At 40.2% G+C, this 27,977-nt stretch overlaps 1 protein-coding gene and 1 non-coding gene across 3 annotated transcripts in view; one reads left to right on the top strand and one right to left on the bottom strand.

The window, feature by feature from the left end:
• Nucleotides 1-20,048: 20,048 nt before the first annotated feature.
• On the bottom strand, nucleotides 20,049-20,156 carry LOC136162072 (U6 spliceosomal RNA). Its single transcript, XR_010661923.1, has one exon. It is a non-coding gene; the product is annotated as a U6 spliceosomal RNA (small nuclear RNA).
• Nucleotides 20,157-21,081: 925 nt separating this feature from the next.
• The window catches only part of FERMT1 (FERM domain containing kindlin 1), a 57,561-nt gene continuing 50,665 nt past the window's right edge, over nucleotides 21,082-27,977 (top strand). The window contains exon 1 of one of the 2 annotated variants that reach the window (XM_065921478.1): nucleotides 21,082-21,159. The gene's annotated coding sequence lies outside the window, so the exon portion shown is untranslated. Of the gene's footprint in view, nucleotides 21,160-21,214; nucleotides 21,680-27,977 lie in introns of those variants that run through there. The other variant, XM_065921477.1, reaches the window with a different exon arrangement.

Raw genomic sequence — 27,977 nt, 5'->3', positions numbered from 1 at the left:
TGTTCCCTGTGCACTTGGAAAGAAGGTGTATTCTTCTGCATTTGGATGGAATGTCCTGAAGATATCAATGAGATCCATCTCACCTAATGTATCATTTAAGACTTGTGTGTCCTTATTCATTTTCTGTTTCAATGATTTGTCCATTGGTGTGAGTGAGGTGTTAAAATCTCCTACTATTATTGTGTTACTGTCAATTTCTCCTTTTATGTCTGTTACAGTTTGTCTTTTGTATTGAGGTGCTCCTGTGTTGGGTGCATAGATATTTACAATTGTTGTGTCTTCCTTTTGGATTGATCATTCCAATCTTCTTGGATTGGAAAATCATTGTCTTCCCTTGATCATTATGCAGTGTCCTTCCTTATCTCTTGTAATCTTCTTTTTTTTTAATTTATTTTTATTAGTTGAAGGCTAATTAATTTAAAATATTGTAGTGGTTTTTGTCATACATTGAAATGAATCAGCCAGGGATCTTGTAATCTTCTTTATTTTAAGGTCTATTTTTCTGATTGCTACTCCGGCTTTCTTTTGCTTCCCATTTTCATGGAATATTTTTTCCATCCTCTCACTTTCCATCTATATGTGTCTTTAGGTCTGAAATGGGCTTCTTGTAGACAGTATGTATATACGGGTCTTGTTTTCATATCCATTTTATGTTTTTTGGTTGGAGTCTATGTTTTTTGGTTGGAGCATTTAATCCATTTACATTTAAAGTAATTATTGATATATAGGTTCCTATTGCCTTTTTCTAATTGTTTGGGGTTGATTTTGTAGATTTTTTTTCTTCTGTTGTATTTCTTGACTACAGAAGTCTGTTTAACATTTGTTGTAAAGCTAGTTTGGTGGTACTGAATTCTCTTAACTTTTCCTTGTTGGAAAAGCTATTTATTTCTCTATCAATTTTGAGTGAGATCCTTGCTGGGTATAGTAATCTTGGTTGTAGGTTTTTCCCTTTGAGTACTTTAAACATATCCTGCCATTCCCTTTGGCCTGCAGAGTTTTGCTGAAAGATCAGCAGTTAAGTGTATCAGGTTTCCCTTGTATATTACTTGTTGCTTCTCCCTTGCTGCTTTTAATATTCTTTCTTTGTGTTTAGTCTTTGTTAGTTTGATTAGTATGTGTCTTGGAGTGTTTCTCCTTGGGTTTATTCTGTATGGGACTCTTTGTGCCTCTTGGACTTGATTGGTTATTTCCTTTTCCATTTTGGGGAAATTTTCAACTATAATTTCTTCAAAAATTTTTTCATACCCTTTCTTTTTCTCTTCTTCTGAGACCCCCTATAATTCAAATGTTGGTGCATTTGATATGATCCCAGAGGTCTCTGAGACTGTCCTCAGCTCTTTTCATTCTTTCTACTTTATTCTGCTCTTCAGAAGTTATTTCCACCATTTTATCTGATTCATTCTTCTGCTTCAGATATTCTGCTATTGATTCCTTCTAGAGTATTTTTAATTTCAGTAATCATGTTGTTTGTCTCTGTATGCTTATTCTTTAACTCTTCTAGGTCTTTGTTAATTGATTCTTGCATTTTCTCCATTTTGTTTTCAAGGTTTTTGATCATTTTGCTATCATTATTCTGAATTCTTTTTCAGGTAATTTTCCTATTTCCTCTTCATTTATTTGAACTTCTGTTCTAGTTTGTTCCTTCATTTGTGCAGTATTTCTCTGCTTTTTCTTTTCTTTTTTTTAAAGTTATTTTATTTAAGGTCTCTTTTTCCCATGCTTCAAGGAAAGTTGAATTCTTTCCTTGAAGAAGATTGAATTCTTTCTTCCTTTCAGTTTCTGCCGTCCTAAGGTTCATTCAGTGGTTTGTGTGAGCTTCGTATAAGGTGAAATTTGTGCTCAGTTCTTGTTTGTTTTTCCTCTGATGGGCAAGGCTGAGTGAGGTGGTCCTCCTGTCTGCTGATGAGTGAGCTTGGATTTTTGTTCTGTTTGTTGTTTAGATGAAGCATCCTGCACTTCGTGCTACTGGTGGTTGGGTGATGCCAGGTCTTCAGGTGGTTTCCTTTGCGTGAGTTCTCACTATTTGATATTCCCTAGGGCGAGTTCTCCGGTAGTCTAGGGTCTTGGAGTCAATGCTCCCACTCAAAAGGTTCAGGGTTTGATCTCTGGTCCAGAACGAAGATTCCACAAGTGGTTTGTTCGGGCATGAAGGGAGAGTACACAAATATTCAAAAATGAGAAACCAAAGATGAACCCCAGACCAATGGCAGTTACAAAATCAGGCAAATAATAATTAAAATAATGGAATATACACATGTATATATACACTCATGAGTAAAGTGAAAACAGTCCAACAAAAATAAAGTACAGTAGTGATCTGGTGAACAAAGGAAATCAAAAATTATTTTTACCAGTTAAGAATGAAACTAACTTGTGCACAAACTGGAAAACAAAACTAAAGCAAGGTGCCAAGTGGGGAATAAAACAATGAAAACAAAAGTAACAAACGTGTTGAGAGCAAAGGAAACAAAGAATAGATATGCAAAGTTAAACAGAGGTAGATGAAGAAGATATGTATACATTAAAGATTAACTGCAAGGGGAAAAGAGTAGTAGGAAACACAAACAAAGGAATAAATGTAGAAAAAAATAACAGGTTTAAAAAATTAAAATTAAAAAAAGAGGAAAACTCCACAGAACTGCAAAAGCCAAATGTAGAGGTTTATGACAACAATAAAAAATGTGACTGAGAGGAAAAAAAGCTCAAAAGCTTAATTGGATTTCTTAGTGCCAATAAAATTGACAACTACAACAAGGGGAGTGGGGATCCAAAAGAATCTACAGAACAAGTCAAAAAATAAGAATAATAAATCTTTTTCTTGAGTCACAGCTGTCAAGAGTCCTTTCCCGCTCTGGGAATCACAGTCCACCTTACCTCCCTAGGATGCCCTCCAATACTGTGCTGACCTCTGGACCTGCTGTGGGGGCAGCTCAGATTCTAATATGGTCCTACCCCTGTGTGTTCTCGCCTCCAATGTCCTCAGCTACCAGAGATAGTGCGCTTTCTTTTGTGGGAGCTCTCAATGGCCTTTTATATATTCCATAGACACAGAGTCTGCCTAGTTGATCATGTGAATTTAATCTGCAGTTTGTACAGCTGGTGAGAAGATTTGAGGTCTTCCTTAGCCACACTGCCCCTGGGTTTCAATTGTGATTTTATCTCCACCTCTGCATGTGGGCCGTCCACTGGGGTTTAGCTCCTGAAGCTGCCCTGAAGGGCTCGGATTTGCCCCTGTGAGGGCCAGCTGTGGGGGTGGTGCAGCTGCTTGGGTCGCAGGGGTTCTGGCAGCACCAGGTACTCAGGGGGGGGTTGCAGCTAGGCTAGTAGGAAATCCAGTGCTCTAGAAGGATCTGGCAACCAGTACTGGCTGATGCACTCTAGTATTCTTGCCTGGAGACCACCTTCTCTGACAGAGAAGCCTGGCAGGCCACAGTCTATAGGGTCACAGGGTCAGACAGGACCAAAGCGACCCTGCGCGCATAAACACAAGGCTTGTTTATTTTGTGTTTTTGTTTGTTTGTTTGTTTTTGCCTCTGGCAGCTCTGCCCCAGTGAGAGTTGAGCATGAAGGTGGTGCAGCTGCTTGGCTTGTGGGGACTCTGGCGGCACCAAGTGCGCAAGGACACAGACTGCCTCTGCTGCAGGAGTTATGGCCCTATCAGAGTCTTTTCTTCGAGCCTCATGTAGCTGGTGATCAGAAGGCCTCTTTGGCCAGTCTTTATCCCTAGCTCCACCAATTCAGGCACTTAGAGGGATCCTTGCCTTGGGTCCTTCTCTGTTGTTCCACGTGTCATGCACATGGCGGGGGGGGGGGGGGGCTGACAGGGGTCCTACTCTGTAAACTGGCGCAACAGGCACTTAAAGGAGCACCCTGGGTGGGGTCCTACTCTGTAGTTCAGTGCATCAGGTCTTTGATGGGCCAGCCTCTCTGTTGTTCAGCTGCCAATGCTGGCATGTGGGGAGAGAGAGGCTATGGTGATGGCTCCACCCCCTACATGCGACTCAGCAATATCGCCTTTCTTCCATGGCTGCCTGGCTTTCCTCCACAGGCATTTTCCACCATGATCTCCCCCTCACATCCCCTCAATCCACCTGTCTGCAATCAACAACAGCCCTTGCCCTGGGATTGCTCCACAATCCCTAAGCTCCATCTCCCAGCCGCAGTCCCTTCCAGGAGACCCCCATTCCTGCCTGGCATATGTATTGCTGTGGCAAGGACCATCTGATTCTCATTCCATTTAGGCTGACACAGGTCAGCTATTTCACTCTCAGCCTTAAATGTTTCTCCTCTGACTCGGACAATTGCCCCGTTGTGGGGATTAGACCCCTGCTTCAGTTCCCCCACCGGCCGAGGGCAGGTCCAGTCCTACTAACACTCCTGTTTTTCCTCCTAGTTCCTTTGTCCTACTGAGTTTTGCATGGTTCTATATATTCTTTTCCACTGGTCAAGTACTCCTGTCCACTCTCAGCTGGTGTTATGCATGCACTGCTGTGTCTGAAGGTGTATTCCTGATGTATCTGTGGAGAGAGATGTACTCCACATTCACCTACTCCTCTGCCATCTTGTTCTGCCATCAAGAATACCTTTCATCTATATTGGAAAGTCCTTTAAATCATGTCTCTTTCAGTAAGCATGGTCTCCTGGATGCACATCATGTGGCATCTAATCTTCATCCAAAGATAGATTACTATAATCAACTTCAGAAAAAGCTTAGAATATTTTTTCAATAATTCAATAAAATTTACAATAAAGTAACATAGCAACAAATAAGCACCTCAGGTATAGGTAGTAAATCCAAAACTTCAGTATAAACAAAACCTCAATATCCATAAAGATATATTATGGAAACATAACTTTTCTCTCTAAATTATCTTCATTTTTACCAAATATAATAGTCAAATTAAGACTACTTTGTTTACAAAATAAATCTGGTTCCAGTAAACTTGGCCTGATTACAAAAGTGAAATTGATCATATAGGCTTTTTTAAATATGGCTTTGCTGGAACTTTTCAAGAGGAATCAAAAGTCCTCTCAAAGAGTAGCATTGAAAAATACACATTCAGTTCAGTTCAGTTCAGCCACTCAGTCGTGTCCGACTCTTTGCAACCCCATGAACTGCAGCAAGCCATGCCTCCCTGTCCATCACCAACTCCCGGAATCCACCCAAACCCATGTCCATCGAGTCGGTGATGCCATCCAACCACCTCATCCTCTGTCGTCCCCTTCTCTTTCTGCCCTCAATCTTTCCCAGCATCAGGTTCTTTACCACATGTAAAATAGAGAGCTAACGGGACATGGCGGTATTATGCAGGGAGCTCAGCTTTGTGCTCTGTGACAACCTAGAGAGATAGAATGGAGTGGGAGGCGGGAGGGAGGTTCAAGAGGGAGGAGACATGTGTATACCTATGACTGATTCATATTTATGTGTGGCAGAAACCAACAGAACATTTTAAGTCAATTACAATTGAAAATAAATTTTTTAAAAAGTCCTCTGAAGACCAAGAGAGTCATGCCAAGGACTTGCCATGAGATTCTGCCTGCTATATCTAAAGATTTAGGGGTATGTCTCTTTTCTCAGGGTCTAAAATATCTTGAGTTTCCTGCATCTTCCAGGAAGTAGCCTTCCTTACTCTCTTGGATAGGCTGCTGGGAACCCAAGAGTTTCTAAATTCTAGAGGGTTCAAGTAGAGAGGAAAGATAAATGCTTCGATCTGCTTACAAAGATACAATTTACAAAATTGTTGTGAGTTAGAATTAGCTTAGGATGGAAAGTTTCCTTTGTTTCAGGGGAAAAAAATTAAAAATTTGTACTATTTCAGACCAAAAAAGTCATTAAAATTGTATTTAGTTCATTCAGTCTCATGTAATTAATTTTTGTTCTACTCAAGTCCAGTTTTCCCATTAGTTTTATTGACCTTGCCTGATGATTGAGGATGACAGTGTCAGTGATAATTTCAAGAAATTTGCAAAGGTTTTTGTTAATACTCACCTGATTTGCCTGGAGTAGTGGTGCTTTAATCACTGGAGATTGTAGAAGGTATTCTCTAACTGGAACACACATTTTCTAACAGTTTATCATTGTGAAATCATCAGCCTTGCAGAAAGAGAAGGTTTTAACCCATCAAATGAAAACCCATCAAATGATTTGTCAGAGAGCTGGGGAGAACCCAGCAACCATCTTGAATTTCCCACTCACAGTTGTCACTTACCCACCTTAATTTTTCTGATTTAGGAACAGACTGACCATCTTACAAGGATATCAGGATGGCAAAAGCCTGACGATAAGGGGTCAATCTTGCAGAGGCAGAATGGACTTTATCTATAAGTGCCATAATCTTACAGATTCTGTTGTTACCTTTGCATGAAAGTCAACTAGGGCATTCTCCTAATATTTGAGTTCAGTTCCTTTGACATAAGCTTCCATTTTAATGACAAGATAACATTTTATGTCAGGACATAGGACTTCCAGAAATTCACATAATTTCAGGAAATTCACTGTCCATGAACTTCTCCAGGCAAGAATACTGGAGTGGGTTGCCATTCCCTTCTCCAGGGAGTCTTCCCAAACCAGGGATTGAACCTGGCTCTCCTGAATTTCAGGCAGACTCTTTAACATCTGAGCCACCAGGGAAGCCCACATAATATACACTGATATCCATATAACATGTGTGGAGATGATTTAATGCTACCTTTTATTTTTACAGTGCTTCCCATATAATTTAACATACTGAATAAGTCTAATTAGTTTAATGTCTCTCTTTAAGATGCTTCAGGACAAAAATCACTTCTTTTTCTCTCTCTTTTTAAATCATAACTTTTTTTATTTATCTATTTTTGGTTGTGCTGGGTCTTCGTTGCTGCATGCAGGGTTTTCTCTAGTTGCCACAGGTGGGGACTACTCTTCATTGCAGTGCATGGGCTTCTCATTGCAATGGCTTCTCTTGTTGCAGATCATGGGTTCCACGTGTGCAGGCTTCAGTAGTTGTGACTCATGAGCTCTAGAGTGCTGGCTCAGTAGTTGTGGAGCAAGAGTTTAAGATCAAACCTATGTCCCCTACTGGCAGGTGGATTCTTAACCACTAGACCACCAGGGAAGACCCATTTTATTTTTATTTCTGTATTTTTGAATTTTTATTAATTTATCCTGGCTTCACCACACAGCATGTGGAATCTCGGTTCCTTGACCAGGAATTGAACCTGTGACCCCTGCATTGGAAACGCAAAGTCTTAACGACTGGACCACCAGGTAAGTACCCAAAATCATTTTTTCTTTGTCTTAACAAAATGCATTTCCATTTTTCATACCTTCTTTTACTGAAAACACACATCTTATTTTCATTGTATACCGAAATATTTCCTTATTTCAAATAACTTTAATTACCTATATATTATCATTTTTAATATTTTTAAAAACCTGGAACTTCCCTGACAGTCCAGTGATTAAGACTTGTGCTTCCAAGGGGGCATGGGTTCAATCCCTGGTCCCAGAACTAAGATTTCACATCCCACAAGATGTGCAGGAAAAAAGTGGGGGTGGGGGGGGACAAAAAACAAAAAAGACCTGAATCTCTAGCAAAAAACAAAAGCAAGCAGTTGTGAACTATTTGTCATATCAGCGTTCCTGGTTGGCAAACTTATGAACATACTCTAATCTTTAAAAACATGCATTTACTTATACCAAAATTTCTTCCCTCAATGTCATATAAGACATGTTCCCAATAAACTCTAACATCTTTAATTTTTCTCTAATAAGGAGAGAAAAGTAGGTAAATTTAGACTTGCTTAGCAATTAATGTTTTAGTATTTTACCTTAATTGGAAGTGATCTGAATATTCAATGAATTCCCATCATTTAACTTAATCTAGAAAAAACTTTAAAGTTTCAAGTTACTAAAAGCCTGGAGAAACTATTTTTAGGTAGACACACTACAAAGCCTACCACATTGCAGCCCATGGGGTTGTGAAGAGTTGGACACGACTAGGCGACTGAACAATGAACAACAACCGCAAGACAATCATTCTTAAAGAGTTCACCTAAAAACTTTTATCCCATTTATTTCTATTCATTACTGAGGAAAATTTCATATTGCCAAGTTAATTTTCTTGTTGACAAATTTTGTAACAGAGGTAACATGAGCTTACTGACTTTTAGTAAACCGAGGTAAAATATAAGTGTTATATTTAATGTTGGTGACTCTAAAGACATGTCTGCATTAGTCAAACCAGCATCTTAAACTTGTTTTCATTCATTAAAGATTAATCCTAGATCATATGCTCTTTTACAATTTGGGCTTAGTTTTTTGTTATGTTTATAAACATTTGATTTGGGAATTCCCTGGAGGGCTAGAGGTTAGGACATCATGCTTTCACTGTAGAGTACATAAGATCCCACATGTCACTTGGAACAGCAAAAAAAATTTTTTTTATTTATAGGTGCTTTTTTCTTAAGTCAATTAATAGAGCTCTTTTAAAAATTAATTTTTATATTATCTAGAGGTAGAAACATCATAGTTATAATGTGTACACATACATAATATGTCTAGCTAGACACAAACAGAGATCTCATAGTTTTCTTGCTTGAGTTTTAAATGACCTCGTCTCCCATTTTTTTTCTTCTTTTAAGTTTTAGGATCTACTAGAATTGTAGTCTGAGGCAATATGGGCTGTGTTTACATTTCAGGGACATGATAAGAGTTAAAATTTCAAATATTCTCCTAGGACTGCTTTTGTACTATCAGGATTACAATTTTGAAAAGATGTCTTACTAGACCAGCTTACTCTAACTGTGCACACAAAAAGCAGATTTGGAATGTTAAAAGTGTCCCATTCTTGCCATTTTAGGGCTAGATAAGTGCTTGCAAGTATTGGCTCTGTACCAATGGTACATGAAGCTAACTGGAGTTCCAATGGGTAATCAGTCTGTCCAGGAGCTGGTAGTCTTTAAAAGCACAATTTCCTCCTCCTCTTTTTTTTTCCAATTTTATTTTACTATAAAGGACAAATATCTCCAATTTTAAGCCACATTTTTTTTAAAAAAGTCAGCCAACTCGCTTCACTTCAAAGTTCCTTCTAGGCTTTTCCTGCCTAGCAATTCTCTCTAGGTTCTCTACCTAGTAACTTTCCCCTGTGTGCCTTTCATTAGGAAATACACTGGTATCCCTTTAAGACTCCAAGTCTTAAGATAACAAGCAGCTCAAATAAAATTCATTGACCATCACTTAATGCAAAGAGATCCAGATATCAGGAAAAACTCACTGAAGCACCTGAAAGGTGCTGTGAAGGTGGTAGGGTTGGGATCCAAAGTAGACTCCAGGTAACCTCAGGTGAATCTTTATGATATCCTATGGGTTATGCCAAGCAATGTCATTGGAAATCATCAATTAAAAAATCTATAACAGGACTATAAAAGTTTCATTTGGCCCAAATTGAGGACTATAGTGTGGGAGAGAGCCTCTCAGATTAATTTGAGACCTGGGTTTGACCCCTGGATTGGGAAGAGGCCCTGGAAAAGGGAAGAGCTACCCTTTCCAATATTCTGGCCTGGAGAATTCCATGGACTGTACAGTCCATGGGGTCACAAAGACTCAGATGTGACTGAGCGAATTTCACTTTCCAGAAAAACATCTACTTCTGCTTCACTGACTACACTAAGGTTTTTTGACTGTGTGAATCACAACAAACTGTTGAAAATTCTTAAAATGATAGGAGTACCAGATCACCTTACCTGTCTCCTGAGAAACTTGTATACGGGTCAAGAAGCAACAGTTAGAACCAGACATGAAACAATGGACTGGGTCAAAATTTTGGGAAAGGAATATGTCAAGGCTGCTTATTGTCCCCCTGTTTATTAAACTTATATGCAGAGTACATCATGCAAAATGTAATGTTGGATAAATCACAAACTGGAATCAAGATTTCCAGGAGAAATACCAACAACCCCAGATATGCAGATGATACCTCTCTAATAGCAGAAAGTGAAGAGGAGCTAAAGGGCTTCTTGAGGAAGATGAAAGAGGAGGGTGATAAAGTTGGCTTGAAACTCAACATTCAAAAAATGAAGATCATGGCATCCGGTCCTATCATTTCACAGCAAATAGAAGGGGGAAAGTGGAAACAGTGACAGATATCATTTTCTTGGGCTTCAAAATCACTGTGAACATTGACTGCAGCCATGAAATTAAAAGGCGCTTGCTCCTTGGAAAGAAAGCTATGACAAATCTTGAGAGTATATTATAAAGCAGGGACATCACTTTGTCAACAAATGTCCATATAGTCAAAGTTATGGTTTTTCCAGGACTCATGTACTCATGTATGAATGTGAGAGTTGGACCGTAAGGAAGAGTGAGCACTGAATAATTGATGCTTTTGAATTGTGGTGTTGGAGAAGACTCTTGAGAGTCCCTTGAACTGCAAGGAGATCAAACCAATCAATCCTAAGGGAAATCAACTCTGTATATTCATTGGAAGGACTGAAGGTGCAATACTTTGGCCACCTGATTCAAGAGCTGACTCACTGGAAAAGACCCTGATGCTGGGAAAGATTGAAGGCAAGAGGGGAAGAAGGTGACAGGGGATGAGAATGTTAGAAAGCATCACTGACTCAACGGACATGAATTTGAGCAAACTCTGGAAGGTAATGGAGGGCAGAGAACCCTGGTGTGCTACAGTCCATGAGGTTGCAAAGAGTCAGTCATGACTTAGTGACTGAACAACATTCTCTCTTTCTTCCACCCCAAAACTCTGTCACCTGTGCCTTTATCTTTGCATTGTTGAGGTTGACTGGAAAGTTTTTTCCCCCAACCAATTCTCATTCTCTGACGCAAAATGGTGTCCTTCAAGCGAATGCAATTCTGTCACTGGCCACCTGGAGTAGCAGCAGACCCCACAGGTATAAGAACTCAGTCCCACAAGACTCTCCTCACTTCAGATGCCAGTTGCAAGAATTGCATCCCAAGATATCTGTACTCTGTCTAATTTGATTACAAAGTCAGAGGTTCCCACAATCCCCTTCCCTCAGTGCAAAATAATTTACTGGAAAGATTCACAGCACTCAGGAAAAATGCTGTACTTACTACTCCAGTTAATTAGAAAGGATACAAAGGAACAGGCAGATGAAGATACTGAGAGTGAGGTGCAGAAGGGTGGCAAGTTCAGGGGCCTCTGTCTCGGTGAAGTTGGGTGCAGGACCTCCTGGCATGTGGATGGGTTCACCAACTCAGAGCCTCTCCAAAAACCATTGCTAAAGGGGTTTTATAGGCATGATTGTGGCAGGTGGTGATAAAGTCAAACTCCAGCTCCTGGAGATTAGAGGATGGTGCTGAAAGTTTTTAATCAAAGTCTGGTCTTTCTGGCCACCAGCCCCAGCCTGAGGCTATCTAGGGCCCTGTCAAGAGTCACTAGTTACAACAAAAGACACTCCTGTCACCCTTATCACTCAGGAAATTTTTAGGAACTGTGTGTCAGGAACCGGATGAAGACCAAATATCTCTCTTACTATATCACACTGACAATGTTTACATCCTGTTTCATAACTATAATTCAGTCTTATCTGCTTTATTTATGGATTAATTTTTGAAATTGAAAAAGGTGTGTATCCTTTTTTACTACATCTATTTTCTTTCCTGAATTTTCTAATCGACTTTATTTTTTCTTGCACTCTTTTCCTTTACCAATCCCAAATCTTTTTCCAAACCTCTCATAACATCAAATATTCTTGACATCTTCTTTTGCCCTAGAGACCTCCTCTCCGGAAAGGAGGTCTTTGCTTTTCTGGATTGACTCTACTGTTTCCTGTATCCTAATTGTCCCTCTCTCTTGACTCACTTCCTTGCTTTCTTGAACTCATTTTGAGAATGTTGCTAAGACAGATTTTGTGAGAATTAAATTTTCTGAGTCCCAGAATTTCTGAAACATATTTGATTGATGGTCTGACTTGGTATAGAAAGTTCATTTGGTATAATAAGTTCTGACTTATTATAGAAAGATAAGCTGGTTTTTCTTACTAAACGCCTTTGAGTTTGTATATTTCCACAGTGATATTACATTTCTTAATGCTGTACCTTGATAAAGCTATTTCTTATTTATTTGATAGATATCCAGTAAACTCTTTAAACTAGTGACTCTTTTTCCTCACCCTAGACAGCTTCACACACTATTTCTGTGATAATTTATCCCACTGTGATTTTGCTTTTCTCTTGTACTGACCTTGATGCTTCTGAACTGTGGTGTTGGAAAAGACTCTTGAGAGTCCCTTGGACAGCAAAGAGATCCAACCAGTCCATCCTAAAGGAAATCAGTCCTGAATATTCATTGGGAGGACTGATGCTGAAGCTCAAACTCCAATACTTTGGCCACCTGATGCGAAGAACTGACTCATTTGAAAAGATCCTGCTGCTGGGAAAGATTGAAGTTGGGAGGAAAAGGGGATGACAGAGGATGAGATGGTTGGATGGCATCACCGACTCAATGGACATGAGTTTGAGTAAACTCCAGAAGTTGGTGATGGACAGAGAGGCCTGGCATGCTGCAGTCCATGGGGTCGCAAAGAGTCGGACATGACTGAGTGACTGAGCTGAACCGTATTGCCCATCTAGGTTTCTTATCTTTTTAACCTATTTTTATTATTTATTTATTTGACCACGCCAAGTCTTAGTCACAGCACCAGGTATCGTCTATCTTTGTTGCAAAATGCTAGATCTTCTCTTAGTTGTGGCGTGTGAGGTCTAGTTCCCTGAGCAGGGATTGAACCCTGGCCCCCTGCTTTGGGAGTGCAGTGTCTTAGCCACTGGACCACCAGAGAAGTCCTGATTTTTACTCAATTTTTGTGTGAAACTTTTTCATGTCAATTATTTCAATAAAACTGGGGGAAATAAATAAAATAAGAATTTTTAAAAGTTTGTTTCTCTCTCATGTTGCATGGTTTCCTTAAATGTTTGATAGCATTTGAAAATGAGGATATAGCTTTTTTGTGTTTTTTTTTGGGGGGGGGGGGTTTCACTGATAGGCTTTGCTTTCAGGTAACTGAGTGAGAAATTGGTCTTTAGAGCAGGTGACCATTTCAAAGGAGACATTTAACTTCTAAAGAGCAGAGCCATCTGAATTCAGGCCAGCAGGGTGGAGATCTTGCAGCCATACACTCTCCCTGAATGTGATAGTGAGGCAACTAACTGTTCTTTATAGAGATTTTCTATTCATTCCCTTGTTTTTGATAACACACCTCATATCCACATTTGATATTTCATACCTATTTGTTGTAGCTGTCATTTTCCAGGACTTGAACTTCTCTGAGAATATTCTAGAAAGCCACGGTTACATTCCCATTTTCACATACTCCTAGACTATGGATTTCACTGCTCTGCTTCATTACTAACCACTCCTTCTTCAATTTTCTTTCTTCTAGTAAATCTTGAAATCTCTTATTGGTTGTTGGCCTTTCTCCTGTTAACCTTTGTTGTTGTATGTTTATACCTTTTATTCCTATACTGAAATTTTAGCAGGGAGTCAATAGGAAGAAAAGATGAGTGGCCAATCAACTATCTTTAACCAAAAATCAAAATGTAAGTTTAGATTTAGAAAAATAAAGGATTATGACTATTGTCACACTCAGCATTCTGAATTTTTCAAAATCATACCTGCTACTATAATAATAGCTAGTGTTTATTGAATATATATTACTAGAAAGTAGGACAGAAATCACTCTAATATTTCTAGATCACCTTACACATGCGTTGAGATTTGGAAAGAACTTGCCGTGACCCTTTTCCTACTAGCCTGGTATAAACTATCACATTTTCCCTGTAGTACAGCCTGGGAAAATTTATAAATTCCTACAGATTCACTTAAGTGACAATTCCTCCCCTTCTTTCATCCCTTAACTGTGAGCAAAAATGCAGGAGAGGTAAGCACAGTATTACCGCACTGGGATGAGATGCAGCATCTTCAGAGTCTCCAATTCCTCCTCATTATTGGAGAACAGCCCAGTCTTTCTTATTTACTTATTACTGTAGTAAAGTTTCAGGCTCTATGTTTGGGGAATATCCTCTCATTTCATAGCACCTTATGAGAGGGGTATTACTAGTCCTGTTTTATAGAACCAGAAACTGAAGCTCAGAGATCCAGACTAAAATTTGCCCAACCCTTCTCATGTGTAATGTCAGCAGTACCAGCAGGTGAACACAGATTTGTCAGTTTTCAAATTCTGAACCACCATGCTGTAAAGTCATTGCTAAGATAAGAATATTAGATATGGTCTCCAAATCCCAATCTAGTTTAAAAACTCTGAGTTACAATACCAGAAAAACAAACAATCCAATCAAAAAGTGGGAAAAGGACCTAAACAGACATTTCTCCAAAAAAGACATACAGATGGCTAACAAACACAAGAAAAATTATTATTATATAAATGCAAACCAAAACTATAATGACATATCACCTCACATCAGTCAGAATGAACATCATCAAAAAGTCTGCAAACAATAAATGCTGGAAATGGTGTGGAGAAAAGGGGACACTCTTGCACTGCTGGTGGGAAGGTAAATTGATACAGTCACTATGGAAGATGGTATGGAGAATCCTTTAAAAACAAGGAATAAAACGACCATATGACCCAGCAATCCCACTCCGAGGCATATGCTCTGAGGAAACCAAAATTGAAAAAGACACATGTACCCCAATATTCACTGTAGCACTTTTACAATAGAACATGGAGGCAACCTTGATATCCATCGACAGATGAATGGATAAAGTTGTGTTAGATATACACAATGGAATATTACTCAGTCATTAAAAAGAATATATTTGAGTAGGTTCTAATGAGGTGGATGAACTTAAAGCCTATTATACAGAGTGAAATAAGTCAGAAAGAGAAAGATAAATATCATATTCTAACACATATATACGGAATCTAAAAAGATACTACTGATGAATTTATTGGCAAGGCAGCAACAGAGAAACAGACATCATAAACAGACTTATGGGCACGGGGAGAGGGGAGGAGAGGGTGAGATGTATGGAGAGAGTAATATGAAAACTTACATTACCATTTGTAAAATAGATAGCCAAGGGGAATTTGCTATATGTCTCAGGGAACTCAATCAGGGCTCTGTATCAACCTAGAGTGGTGGGATGGGGAGGGAGGTGGGAGGGAGGTCCTAGAGGAAGGGGGCATATGTACACCTACAGCTGATTCGTGTTGATGTTTGACAAAAAAACAGCAAAATTCTTTAAAGCACTTATCCTTCAATTAAAAAATAAATTAATTTTTTAAAAAACTTGAGTTACAACAACCAACCACCTGCTCAGGACATTTTCTCTCCCTGCTCACTGGAAGGTCATGGCTGGATCCAGAGCCTCAATTCTCTTCTCAGTGAGTTGCTTCAGGGTCAAAGCGTGCTCCTGTTGCTATCTTCCTCCTTCTCCTCATTTTGAATAATCTTAGTCTTATAGGAAAGTTATGAAAAGTACACAGAGAACTTGTATACCCTTGTACATAGTCACAATAAAATAATGGAAATCAGGAAATTAAGCATTCTAATAATACTGTTAACTAATCCACTGCCCTATTCACATTTCACAGACTTTCCCTACTGATATCTGCTCTCTGTTCCAGGATTAAATCTCACACAGTATTTAATTGTCTCTTTGTTTTCCTCCAACCTGACACAGTCTCAGTTTTTCTGTCTCTCATTGTCACTTTTGAAAAATATTAATGATTTATTTTGTAAAAAATGTGAAAGTGAAGTTGCTCAGTCATGTCTGACTCTTTGCAACCCCGTAGACTATAGCCTGCCATAGACTGTAGCCTACCATAGACTGTAGCCTACCATAGACTGTAGCCTACCATAGACTGTAGCCTACAGGTTTCTCCATCCATGGGATTTTCCAGGCAAGAGTACCGGAGGGGGTTGCCATTTCCTTCTCCAGGGGATCTTCCCGACCCAGGGATCGAACCTGGGTCTCCCGCATTGCAGGCAGACGCTTTACCCTCTGAGCCACCAGGGAAGCCCCTTATTTTGTAAACTATCCTTCAATTTGGGTTTGTCTGATATTTTTACATGATCAAATTGAAGTTATATATTTGGGGCAAGAATACCATGGAAGTGATGCTGTGTCTTCTCAGGTATGCAAGGTCAGTATGCATTATTAAAGATGATGCTTATTTTGATCACTTGATTAAGGTGATAACTACCAGTTTTTTCCACTCTAAAATTATTATGTATCTCATAGGGAGATACTTTGAAACTACAAATATCCTGTTTCTCATCAAACTTTTACTCACTTATTTTATAATCCTTTCTTTCCTATGATTACTAGGTGTGGAAACTTCAAATACATCTTGTCTTTGCATCTTACTCACTTCCAAATTAAAGCTGTGCGTGTGTGTACCTGAGCAAAAGGGTCTAGATCGCAGGCCTGTGCCCCAGCTGCAAAAGAAGTTGGAAATTCGAGTTCTGATTTCTAGACTGAACGAATTTCTACAAATGTAAAGAAGACTTTCCAAGGGTAGTAGGCAATGATGACTAAGAATGAGGTCCACTATTAAGATATTTTAAAGTGAAAAAACAAAACACAGAAAAAAAAATATATGTATAGAATATTACCTCTTGTATAAAATCTAAATAGTCTACTCACTCAGACTATCTCTGGAAGGTTCAAGATGAAACTAGTAACAGTTTTCTCGGGAGAAGGGAACTTAATATTATCAAGAGAAGATGAAGACAGTTATCAGAGTGTATTCTTTTGCACCCTTTGAATTAAATGGATGCAAAGGAAGGAGGTCTGGCGTGCTGCAGTTCATGGGGTCGCAGAGAGTCGGACATAACTTGGCAACTGAACAACAGTAACAACAAAGGAAGGAAGAAGAAAGAAAGAAGGAGGGAAAGAGAAGGAGGAAAGCACAATCTTTCTTGCTCCTCTCACTCAACAGTGGCCTCCAACAAGATCTCCTTTGCCCTTCCTCACTATCTTTACCTGGTACCTGTCCACAGACCATGACATACCTCTTTGCCCACTCAGGGAGAACATTTTAGAACTTGCCTGAGCGTAGAAAGCACTTATTACCCAGCCAACTGGAAAGGAGGGTGTAGCTGCAATAGGCACATTGTGATTTTTTTTTTTTTTTTGCATTAAATAGAACACAAACATGAACACAGCTACTGAGTCTCAAGGACTCAGTGAAAACAAAAATACATTTTCAGTGACTGTTGCCATTTCTTAGTTGTCAGACCTGTGACACATTTATGAGCTTAATGCGCAATACAGAAATTTACATTGGGTAATGGCTTATTTGTTTTGTCAAATAAAGCCATCAATCAGGAAAACATTCCCTTTTCTCTTTCTAGCAGTTTTCTCATTTTCCTTAAGTCAAGCATGTGAGCCTTTGAGGGCTCATTTGGTAGAAGTGAAAAGGTAATAGCAGAAAAAGGTCATCTGTGTCTAACAAGTTAAAGTAGCTAGGATGGTCAAAGGCCCTCTACTGGTTTATTTCCCTTTTCTGTTCAGTGAATAAGAACATGGCCACATCAATCATCCATTCCAGTGTATTTGTTACCAAGTCTGAGCTCATACCACTGGCCATGCACCAGGCCAATAAATCAAGAGATGAGCTTTTGGGACAAAGAATAGCAACTTTATTTGGAAAGTCAGCATGTTAAGAAGATGATGGACTAGCAATCCAAAGAACCATCTTCCCAGCATTAGAATTCAGGCTTCTTTTATCCTAAAAGAGGAGGCATGTGTCTGGTTGTTTCAAACTTCTTGGTACCAGAATTCTTTGTGCTTGCAGCTGTCCAAGTGAGTCAGGTCACCATGTTTCTGTAAATATCCAACAAGGTTCCTGTAAACCTCTGTTTCACAACTTTTTGTCTCTACATGAGTGAAAAATGTTATATCTTTAAAGGGAGGAAGAGCCTTGAAAATGGGCTATCCTGTATATTTCAGATTTGTTCTTTTCTGTTATACACTTATATTCCACATGATAATGCAGACTTGACTAATTTCCTATTGAGGGTAATGATTCTTAGTCCAACTCTGCAGTATGGTAAATATCCGATAATAGTTATTGTTTCAATATTTGCATTGTGAACCTGGAAATTTTTGAGATGAGGAAATATGTTTCCTGAAGCACAATAACTATCTACTATTTAAAAAATATACCTTAAAACTGTTTTCTAGAAACTACAGGTTGTTATAGGCAACTATCAAGCTTCCAATTCCATCTCAAAACCCATCTCTGAAGACTTTTCTAAAGCTCCCCACCATGTCACACTCCTGGGAGAGGTACATACCACTCCTCCATATTCCTTAGGATCTGAAGATAAAGTCTGCGCCTAATCTGAGTATTTTCAACACTTGTTTCAGTGTCTAGCTCACAGTAATACCATGGATGAATGAATAAATAATCTTATTCATTGTTTGATGAACATGTGTGGATTAAATAACTGACTCAAACTGTTGATTCTGCTTGTTTTTAAGAGGAATTCAAGCAAACATTGCTTGTTAATATATTATGAAATTTTGAAGTCCAAAATATACTTTTTAATACACTTGTAAATCAGAACCTTAGAGGATGAGTTGAACTTCTATCACAATAATAAGGAAGTACTAAAAACAAAAAAAACCTAAGACATTCAATATGGATGAAACTCAAAAACAATGCTAAACAAAAGAAACTAGACACAAAACGGTATATATCATCCAATTCCATTTATATACGGTACAAATATCAGCAAAAACCCATTTAAGGATTTGAAGTCAGGATAACGGCTACTCTTGGTGAGTGGTGGTAGTATTAAAAACTAAAAGGTGAGATTAAGGGGCTTCTGAGGACTGGCAATGTCTTGTTTCTTCATCTGAATGTCCATTTCACAGATGTTCAGCATGTGTAAATTCATCAGCTGTATATTCTAGATTTGTGTTCTTGCATATAAAAGTATATTTCAATTAAAAGCTTAAAAAGGAATTTAGGCCAAGCAGAAAGTTTAAAACCAGTTAAATTCTTTTTTTTTTTTTTTTTCATTTATTTTTATTAGTTGGAGGCTAATTACTTTACAATATTGTAGTGGTTTTTGCCATACATTGACATGAATCAGCCATGGATTTACATGTGTTCCCCATCCTGATCCCCACTCCCATCTCTCTCCCCATCCGATCCCTCTGGGTCTTCCCAGTGCACCAGCCCTGAGCACTTGTCTCATGCATCCAACCTGGGCTGGTGATCTGTTCCACCCTTGATAGTATACTTGTTTCAATGCTATTCTCTTAGAACATCCCACTCTCACCTTCTCCCAGAGTCCCAAAGTCTGTTCTGTACATCTGTGTCTCTTTTTCTGTTTTGCATACAGGGTTACCGTTACCATCTTTTTAAATTCCATACATATGCGTTAGTATACTGTATTGGTGTTTATCTTTCTGGCTTACTTCACTCTGTATAATGGGCTCCAGTTTCATCCATCTCATTAGAACTGATTCAAATGAATTCTTTTTAACGACTGAGTAATATTCCATGGTGTATATGTATCACAGCTTCCTTATCCATTCATCTGCTGATGGGCATCTAGGTTGCTTCCATGTCCTGGCAATTATAAACAGTGCTGCGATGAACATTGGGGTGCACGTGTCTCTTTCAGATCTAGTTTCCTCGGTGTATATGCCCAGGAGTGGGATTGCTGGGTCATTTGGCAGTTCTATTTCCAGTTTTTTAAGGAATCTCCACACTGTTCTCCATAGTGGCTGTACTAGTTTGCATTCCCACCAACAGTGTAAGAGGGTTCCCTTTTCTCCACACCCTCTCCAGCATTTATTGCTTGTAGACTTTTGGATAGCAGCCATCCTGACTGGTATGTAATGGTACCTCGTTGTGGTTTTGATTTGCATTTCTCCGATAATGAGTGATGTTGAGCATCTTTTCATGTGTTTGTTAGCCATCTGTATGTCTTCTTTGGAGAAATGTCTGTTTAGTTCTTTGGCCCATTTTTTGATTGGGTCATTTATTTTTCTGAAATTGAGCTGCAGGAGTTCCTTGTATATTTTTGAGATTAATCCTTTGTTGCTAAAAATATGGGGCGCTTCCTGAATTTGCCTGTCATCCTTGCGCAGGGGCCATGCCAATCTTCTCTGTATCGTTCCAATTTTTAGTATATGTGCTGCCGAAGACAGCACACCAGTTAAATTCTTTAGTGCAATCCAGATATTTTCAACTAAAATGGAAAACCAATTTGGTGTAGAGAAAGCCATCACCACTTTTTTTATTGTGTCCAAGATTCTGAAGACAGTCTATAGTCTAATCAGTCACGCACAGTGTCCAGAAAGCAAGTCTTAGACACTCTCTGCCCCAAATAAGTGCCTATTTGCTCAAGCCTTATTAGGTATGCAAGAAAGTGGAACCAGATGACAATTGACCACATTCCTATAGTTCACAAACTGCCAAATTAAGAAATTCAGTTTCAAATTTTTAATCATTTTAATTCTAAAACCCCATATTTGCTGATGTTTGTTCAACTGGCCTTTTTAAATTAAATGTAAAGTACTTTCAGAACCATATTAACGGCTGAATATGGTAATACCAAGCAAAAACAAGGGTTCCACTTCCAGATTTTGCAACATTTTAAATTAAATATAAGTTACCGGAAGCTTCATGTGCTTGATGAAAACCGCTAAAGACTGTATTACTGCATGAAACTCCTCCATGGACTGAAATTCTGATGGTGGGAATCCCACCCCTTTACCCATTTCACAAGTGAGAAAACTATAATTTCCTGTTTTATGACCCTGTATCCTCAAAACTCAGACTCAGGCCTGGTGCGTAGTAAACACTCAACGAAAGGTTTGGAGAGGTGTGCCAATTGCCCAAGGTCACCCACCCTTCCTGCTTCCTTCGGAAGTGAATCCGACAGGAAGGTGAGCGGCGAGGCTGGGTGGTGGTGAATCTGAGGTGAGCCACCCAGACTTCAGCGAGGGGAGCGGCCTTAGGTTGCCTGGGGATCTTCCAACGTGCGCGTTTGGGGCGCCTCGCCCTTCTCAGAGGTTTACACACCCTCTTACTCAGAGATGAACCACGTTTGTTTCTTCCAGCTGGCAACCACAGGTCCTCCGGGCTCTCTGGAGCGGAGGCGGTTGTTCTCGCCTGGAGCCAGGGCTCGGAGGAAGTGGACGCACCCGGGATGTGAGTGACGAGTACACCCGGAGGGCGGGGAAAGTAGCAGGACCTTAATCACCAGGCTAGTCCCGGGCGGGCCTCGGGGAACCGGGAAAGGAGAGGCGGTCTACAGGAGGGTAGGCAGGATGAGAGGTCACAAGAGGGGCGTGGATCGGAGCATACGCCCCGGTTCTCCCCGCTGTCCTGCCGCGCGGCAGCCCAGGGACCACCGATTGTCCGTAGTCTGCAGAGCGCCCCCTCCCCGCGCAGCGGGACCTGGCAGGCTGGGGCTGGTCGTGCTGCCGCCTGCCCGCCGCCCTGGCCGGCCGTGCCCCGAGGGCCGCGCGGGGCGGAGACCAGTCGGCGGGGGCGGGCGCCAGTCTAGGCGGCGGGTCCGCGCGCAGCACTCGCCCGCAGAACCTCGCGGAGCAGCCGCAGCCACCGCGCGCCCCCGGCTCGGCCTGGGTGGCCTCTGCCCGCGTCTCCAGGAGGGCAGCGGCACACGTGCCCGGCCGCGAGACCGCACGCCGCAGGCTTGAGAAAGGAAGTGAGTGCCCAGGAGCTGGGCCCCGGCGGGGAAGGGAGGCTGCGATGGGCACCGCTGGTTCCCCAGACCCCCGCTCCTGCCTTTCTGCGGCTTCCTGCACATAAATAGCTGTTGAATTAAAAATCGCGTGATCAGCTTGTGACCACCTTCTCCGACCTTGAGCATCTGGCTGCGCAAAATAAACTCTCAGTCCAGCCGCGGTGCTGACCTTACGGGTGGGGAGGGGTTTCTACCCACCCACCACATTGCCCAGGGCCCCAGGACCCTGCATACCTGGCAAAAGACAGGCCAGTGGCCTTCGGACCCACTCGCTCTCTGTTCTTCCAGAGGAAGCGTTCGGTCTATTTCCCTGTCTGCCTGTGTCTGTCTGTCTTGCCTGAGTTTTCTATAATGGACCGCCGTAAGTGGGTCCCTGGGCTTCCCCAGGGAAGGCAGGTGTGCTGGGGCGCTTTGCTTCTTCTTCTGATCCTTAACACACTGGGTCTGCTTTCCCAGCCGAAGTCTGAGGCTTTCCTCAACAAGCAACAGCTTGCTGCAGAAGCTCACTCTCGAAAGGAAAGGCGCAGAAAAGATAGGAGCGGAATGTGGGGAAACCAGATTGTCTCATTTTAGCCTGAATTTCGTTGTAAGGGAATCACCACCTATTGCCTGTTTTTTAAATGAGAAATACTTTGATTGCCCAGGTTAGGTAAGAAAAATCCTGTCTGATTGCTCCCAAAACAGGCAGTGAGGAGTCATTTTAAAAGTAAGGTTATTTTCTTTGTGTACAAAACATTTTAAATAACAAAGCCTCAAAGCATAGCATTTAAAAAGCTGTAAGGACCTTAAAGTCAAATACTTCAATACCATGTTAAGAATTTGACAGTGAAAGAGGTATGCTTATTGTCTCCTCACTGGGAAAGATTTATGTTAGTTAAAATGTTTGGTGAAGGTACTGAGAATTTAGTTCCTAGTTTTAAGTGTTGTATTTCATATTAACTTTGTAATATTATCGAGAATGTGTCCCAGTGTGCTGGTTGAGAGTTTGGAGTTAGATCCTGAATTTCTGTTTGCACTCCCTGATCTAACTTGCTGTGTGACTTTTGAAAATTACCTAGCTTTTCTGAGTCTGTGTTTCCTCATTTCTAAATGGGATTGCTGGGAGGATGGAGATAATACAAGGATAGTGGTTATCCCCCAGTACATCACTCTGAATGATGTAAACAAATAACACCTGAGGCTGATGATGACAGTGAGGTGGTTAGGCCCAATATAATCATTGCATGACACTGCCCATGCAAGAAGTCTTGTATGCTCCTCTGTGCATTGGGAGGTGCAAACATTAGGATCCTTCTAGTCACCTCTGAACTCTTGAAGTTGAGTGGAGCAAATGAAATCTGTTCTAAGCCTGTTCAGATTTGCAGCATTTATCTTGTGATTCTCTTTTGCTTACAAATGTGAACAGTGACACTGGTGGTTTAATTATTGCTTTTTATAATTTTTTTTTTTTTACTTTTTAGTGAAATATAGTTGATGTGCAGCATTATAAGTTACAGATGTACAACAGTGATTCACAATTTTAAAGGCTATACCCCATTTATGCTTCTAAAATATTGGCTATATTCCCTGTGTTGTACAATATATCCTATAAGCTATAAAGGTTATTTATTTTATACATAATAGTTTGTAGCTCTTAATTTCCCCTATTTTGCCCCTCCAGCCTTCCCTCTCCCCACTGGTAACCACTAGTTTTTCTCTATATATGTGTTCTCTATCTATATATCTGTTTCCTTTTTGTTATATTCAGTAGTTTATTATTTTAGATTCCACATATAAGTGTTATCATACAGTATTTGTCTGTCTGACTTATTTCACTTAGCATAATATCTTCTAAGGCCATCCATGTTGTTGGAAATGACAAAACCTCATTCTTTTTTATGGTTGAATAACATCCCATTCCATATATTTATCCACTCATATGTTGATGCTTCATATTTTGGCCATTGTAAATAATATCTTTACAATATGTATATTTTGTATCTTTTCAAATTGGTGCTTTGGGGGATTATTTGGTTTGTTATTTTGTTTTGTTTTTTGACATATATCAGGAATGTAATTGCTCGTTCATATGACAGCTCTATTTTTAGTTTTTTGAAAAATCTCCATACTGTTTTCCACACTGGCTACACCAATTTACATTTTCACCAACAGTGTATTGAAGGTTCCCTTTTCTCCATGGCCTCACCAACGTTTGTTATTTCTAGTCTTTTTGATCATCACCATTCTGACAGGTATGAGACTGTATCTCACTGTGGTTTTAATTTGCATTTCTCTGGTGATTAACGATGTTGAGCATCTTTTCTTGTGCCTGTTGGCCATCTATATGTCTTCTTTGGAGAGATGTTTATTTAAGTCTTCTGCCCATTTTTTGAGTGGGTAGGGTTTTTTTAATTGAGCTGTATAAGCTGTTTATATGTTTTAGAAATCAATCCCTTGTCTGTCACATCTTCTAAAAATATTTTCTCCCATTCTATATGTTGTCTTTTTGTTTTGTTTATAGCTTCCTTTGCTGTACAAAAGCTTTTAAGTCTAATTAGCTCCCATTTGTTTATTTTTGCTTTTCTCTCATTTGCTTTAGAAGACAGAAAAAGAAAAATGTTGCTACCATTTATGTCAAAGGGTGTTCTGCCTATGGTTTCTTCCAGGAGTTTTACGGTTTCTGGTTACATTTAGGTCTTTAATCCATTTTGAATTTTTGTATATAGTGTTAGAGAGTGTTCTAATTTCATTCTTTTACATGTAACTCTCCAGTTTTCCCAGTAGTACTTATTGAAGAGACTGTCTTTTCTCCATTGTATATTCTTGTCTCCTTTGCTGTAGATTAATTGACCATAAGCATGTGGGTTTAGTTTTGAGCTCTCTGTTCTATTCCGTTGATCTAAGTGTCTGTTTTTGTGCCAGTCCCATGCTGTTTTGAGTACTGTAGCCTTGTAGTGTAATCTGAAATCAGGAAGCACGGTTCCTCTAGCTCTGTTCTTCTTTTTCAAGCTTGTTTTCACTATTGGTGGCCTTTTGTGTTTCCATTCCAATTTTTACATTATTTGTTCTAGATCTGTGAAAAATGCCTTTGGTATTTTTATAGGGATTGCACTAAATCTGTAGATTTCCTTGCATAGTATAGTCATTTTAACAATATTAATTCTTCCAGCCCATGAACATGGTATATCTTTCCATCTGTTTGTATTATCTTCCATTTCTTTCATCAGTGTCTTGTAAATAGATCTAAGGACAGATCTTTTACCTCCTTAGGTTGGTTTATGACTAAGTATTTTATTCTTTTAGATGTAGTGGTAAGTAGGATTGTTTCCTTAATTTCTCTGATAGTTCATTGTTAGTGTACAGAAATGCAACAGATTTCTCTCTCTCTCTCTCTCTCTCTCTCTCTATATATATATATATATATAAACATACATATGTTTATATATAGAGAAAGCTATATATATATGTTATATATATAACATATATATGTTTTATATATATATATAAAACATATGTCCTGCAATGTTACCAGATTCATTGATTAGCTCTAGTAGTTTTCTGGTGGCATCTTTAGGGTTTTCTATATATAGTGTCCTGTCATCTGCCGACAGTGACAGTTTTACTGCTTCCTCTCCAGTTTGGCTTCCTTTTATTTCTTTTTCTTGTCTTATTGGTGTGGCTAGGTCTTCCAATACTATGTTGTATAAAAGTGGCTGTAGTGGGCACCCTTGTCTTGTTCCTGATCTTTATTTATTTATTTATTTATTTATTTATATGCATCAGGTCTTAGTTGCAACACGTGGGATCCTTCATTGCCTCACAGGGACTCTAGGTGTGGCATGCAGGCTTCAGTAGTTGCAGCACGTGGGCTCTCTCGTTTTGGCACAGAGGCTCTGGAGTGCACAGGCTCAGTAGTTGCTCCAAGGTATGTGTGATCTTGTTCCCCTACAGGGGATTAAACCTATGTCCCCTTCATTACAAGGTGGATTCTTAACCACTGGACCACCAGTGAAGTCCCTGTTCCTGATCTTACAGGGAAATGCTTTCACCTTTTCATCACTGAGAATGGTGTTTGCTGTGGGTTTCTGATTTATGACCTTTATTATGTTGAGGTAGGTTTCCTCTATGCCCACTTTCTTGAGAGTTTTTACTAAAATTAGTGGTTGGTGGTTTAGTTACTAAGTCATGTCCAACTCTTGTGACCAAATGGACTGGAGCCTGCCAGGCTCCTCTATCCACAGGATTTAGTGCTTAATATTAAAAATAATGTTCCTCAGAGGTCACCATGGTCCTAGCTTCGTTCAGTTCAGTCGCTCAGTCATGTCCGACTCTTTGCGACCCCATGAACCACAGCACGCCAAGCCTCCCTGTCCATCACCAACTCCTGGAGTCCACCCAAACCCATGCTCATCGAGTCGGTGATGCCATCCAACCATCTCATCCTCTGTTATCCCCTTCTCCTCCTGCCCTCGATCTTTCCCAGCAACAGGGTCTTTTCAAATGAATCAGCTCTTTGCATCAGGTGACCAAAGTATTAGAGTTCCTAGCTTAATACTCGGAGAAGGCAATGGCACCCCACTCCAGTACTCTTGCCTGGAAAATCCCATGGATGGAGGAACCTGGTAGGCTGCAGTCCATGGAGTCGCTAAGAGTTGGACATGACTGAGCAACTTCACTTTCATTTTTCACTTTCATGCATTGGAGAAGGAAATGGCAACCCACTCCAGTATTCTTGCCTGGAGAATCCCAGGGATGGGGGAGCCTGGTGGGCTGCCGTCTATGGGGTCGCACAGTCGGACACGACTGAAGTGACTTAGCAGCAGTAGTATATATAATATATATAATATATATAGTATATATAATATAAAGCAGTAGCAGCTTAATACTGATCTAATTAGGTTGAAGGGAGGAACTGAGTACTGGAGCTAGTTTTTTAAGTGGCTGTTGTGACTTTAACAGTATAAGATGAAGACTAGCATCAGCTGGAGTTGGTTAGGAATGCAGGGTTTCCACATCCATCCCAGATCTGCTGACTAGAACCTGCATGTTAATAAGATCCTGCTGAATAAAATCTGCATATAAATAAGATTCACGGAGTTCCTGTGCACTTTCCCCTAGAGAGACCCTTTCCCGGGCCCTTTACATACACTGATGGTTTTCAAGAACAGGGCTTATGAAAACAGGGATTTGTCATAAGCTGTCTTTACCTAGCAAAGTGAAACAGATTTGTCATCACTTAAATGACTGATTTTTATTTCAAATCTTAAAATAGCCAGGAGAGGTATTATCATTTGCTTCCTACTTAAAAGAGAGTTGACATTTTTAAGTTTTGCAAATTTGGGATTCCAGTCTTCTTATTATACCCAAAACACTCAGTTTTGATACTGCTTAGCTTCATTCATCCTAGTTCCTCTAATGATGGGACACTGTGGGTTTGAAGCACTCACCCCATCTGTACTTTGATGAGTGGGATTGTATGTCTGTCACTCCTGTTTTAAATATTTTGCCAAAAATGTGTCCAAAAACTTATATGATATATACAATATAAATTGGTAACTCAAGTAAGTTGAATATGTGCTGCCACTGGCCACCATGGGGCTAATCCACCACCCAGGAGCAGAGGGCCCCTCTCGGCCTCTCTGCTGCTGTGGGTCACCCTGGAGCCGATCCCCCACCACTGCCGAGCTCTGGCCCCAGCCTCTCCTGTCCTCCTGCTCTGTGCTAGGAACTGGTGGTGCTGGTCACTACCCTGCTCCCATCTCCATCTCCAGTGTGATCTCTCTGAAGCTGCTTCCCAGGCCGCCAGTGCCTCTTCAGGCTGCTGCTGCCGTGTTGTCCTGTGGACATCCGGTCCACTGGAGAAGGGAATGGCAAAGACCTCTAAGGAGGCCTTACAGAAGCTGAGAAAAGAAGAGAAGTGAAAGGCAAGGAGGAAGGGAAAGATATACACAACTGAATGCAAAGTTCCAGAGAATAGTAAGGAGAGATAAGAAAGCCTTCTTAAGTGTACAATGCAAAGAAATAGAGGAAAATAATAGAATTGGAACGACTAGAGATCTCTTTAAGAAAACTGGAGATAGCAAGGGAACATTTCATTGCAAAGGTAGGCACAATAAAGGACAAAAATGGTAAGGACCTACAAAAGCAGAAGAGATTAAGAAAAGGTGGCAAGAATACACAGAAGATGGTGTGATCACTCACCTAGAGCCAGGCATCATGGAATTCAAAGTCAAGTGGTCCTTAGGAAGCATCACTACAAACAAAGCTAGTGGAGGTTATG

This window comes from Muntiacus reevesi, chromosome 2 (genome assembly GCF_963930625.1).
Source record: "Muntiacus reevesi chromosome 2, mMunRee1.1, whole genome shotgun sequence".
In the NCBI taxonomy this organism is placed as follows: Eukaryota; Metazoa; Chordata; class Mammalia; order Artiodactyla; family Cervidae; genus Muntiacus; species Muntiacus reevesi.
The sequence above is the reverse complement of the archived record's forward strand: the minus strand, read 5'-3'. Positions and strand labels throughout refer to the sequence as shown.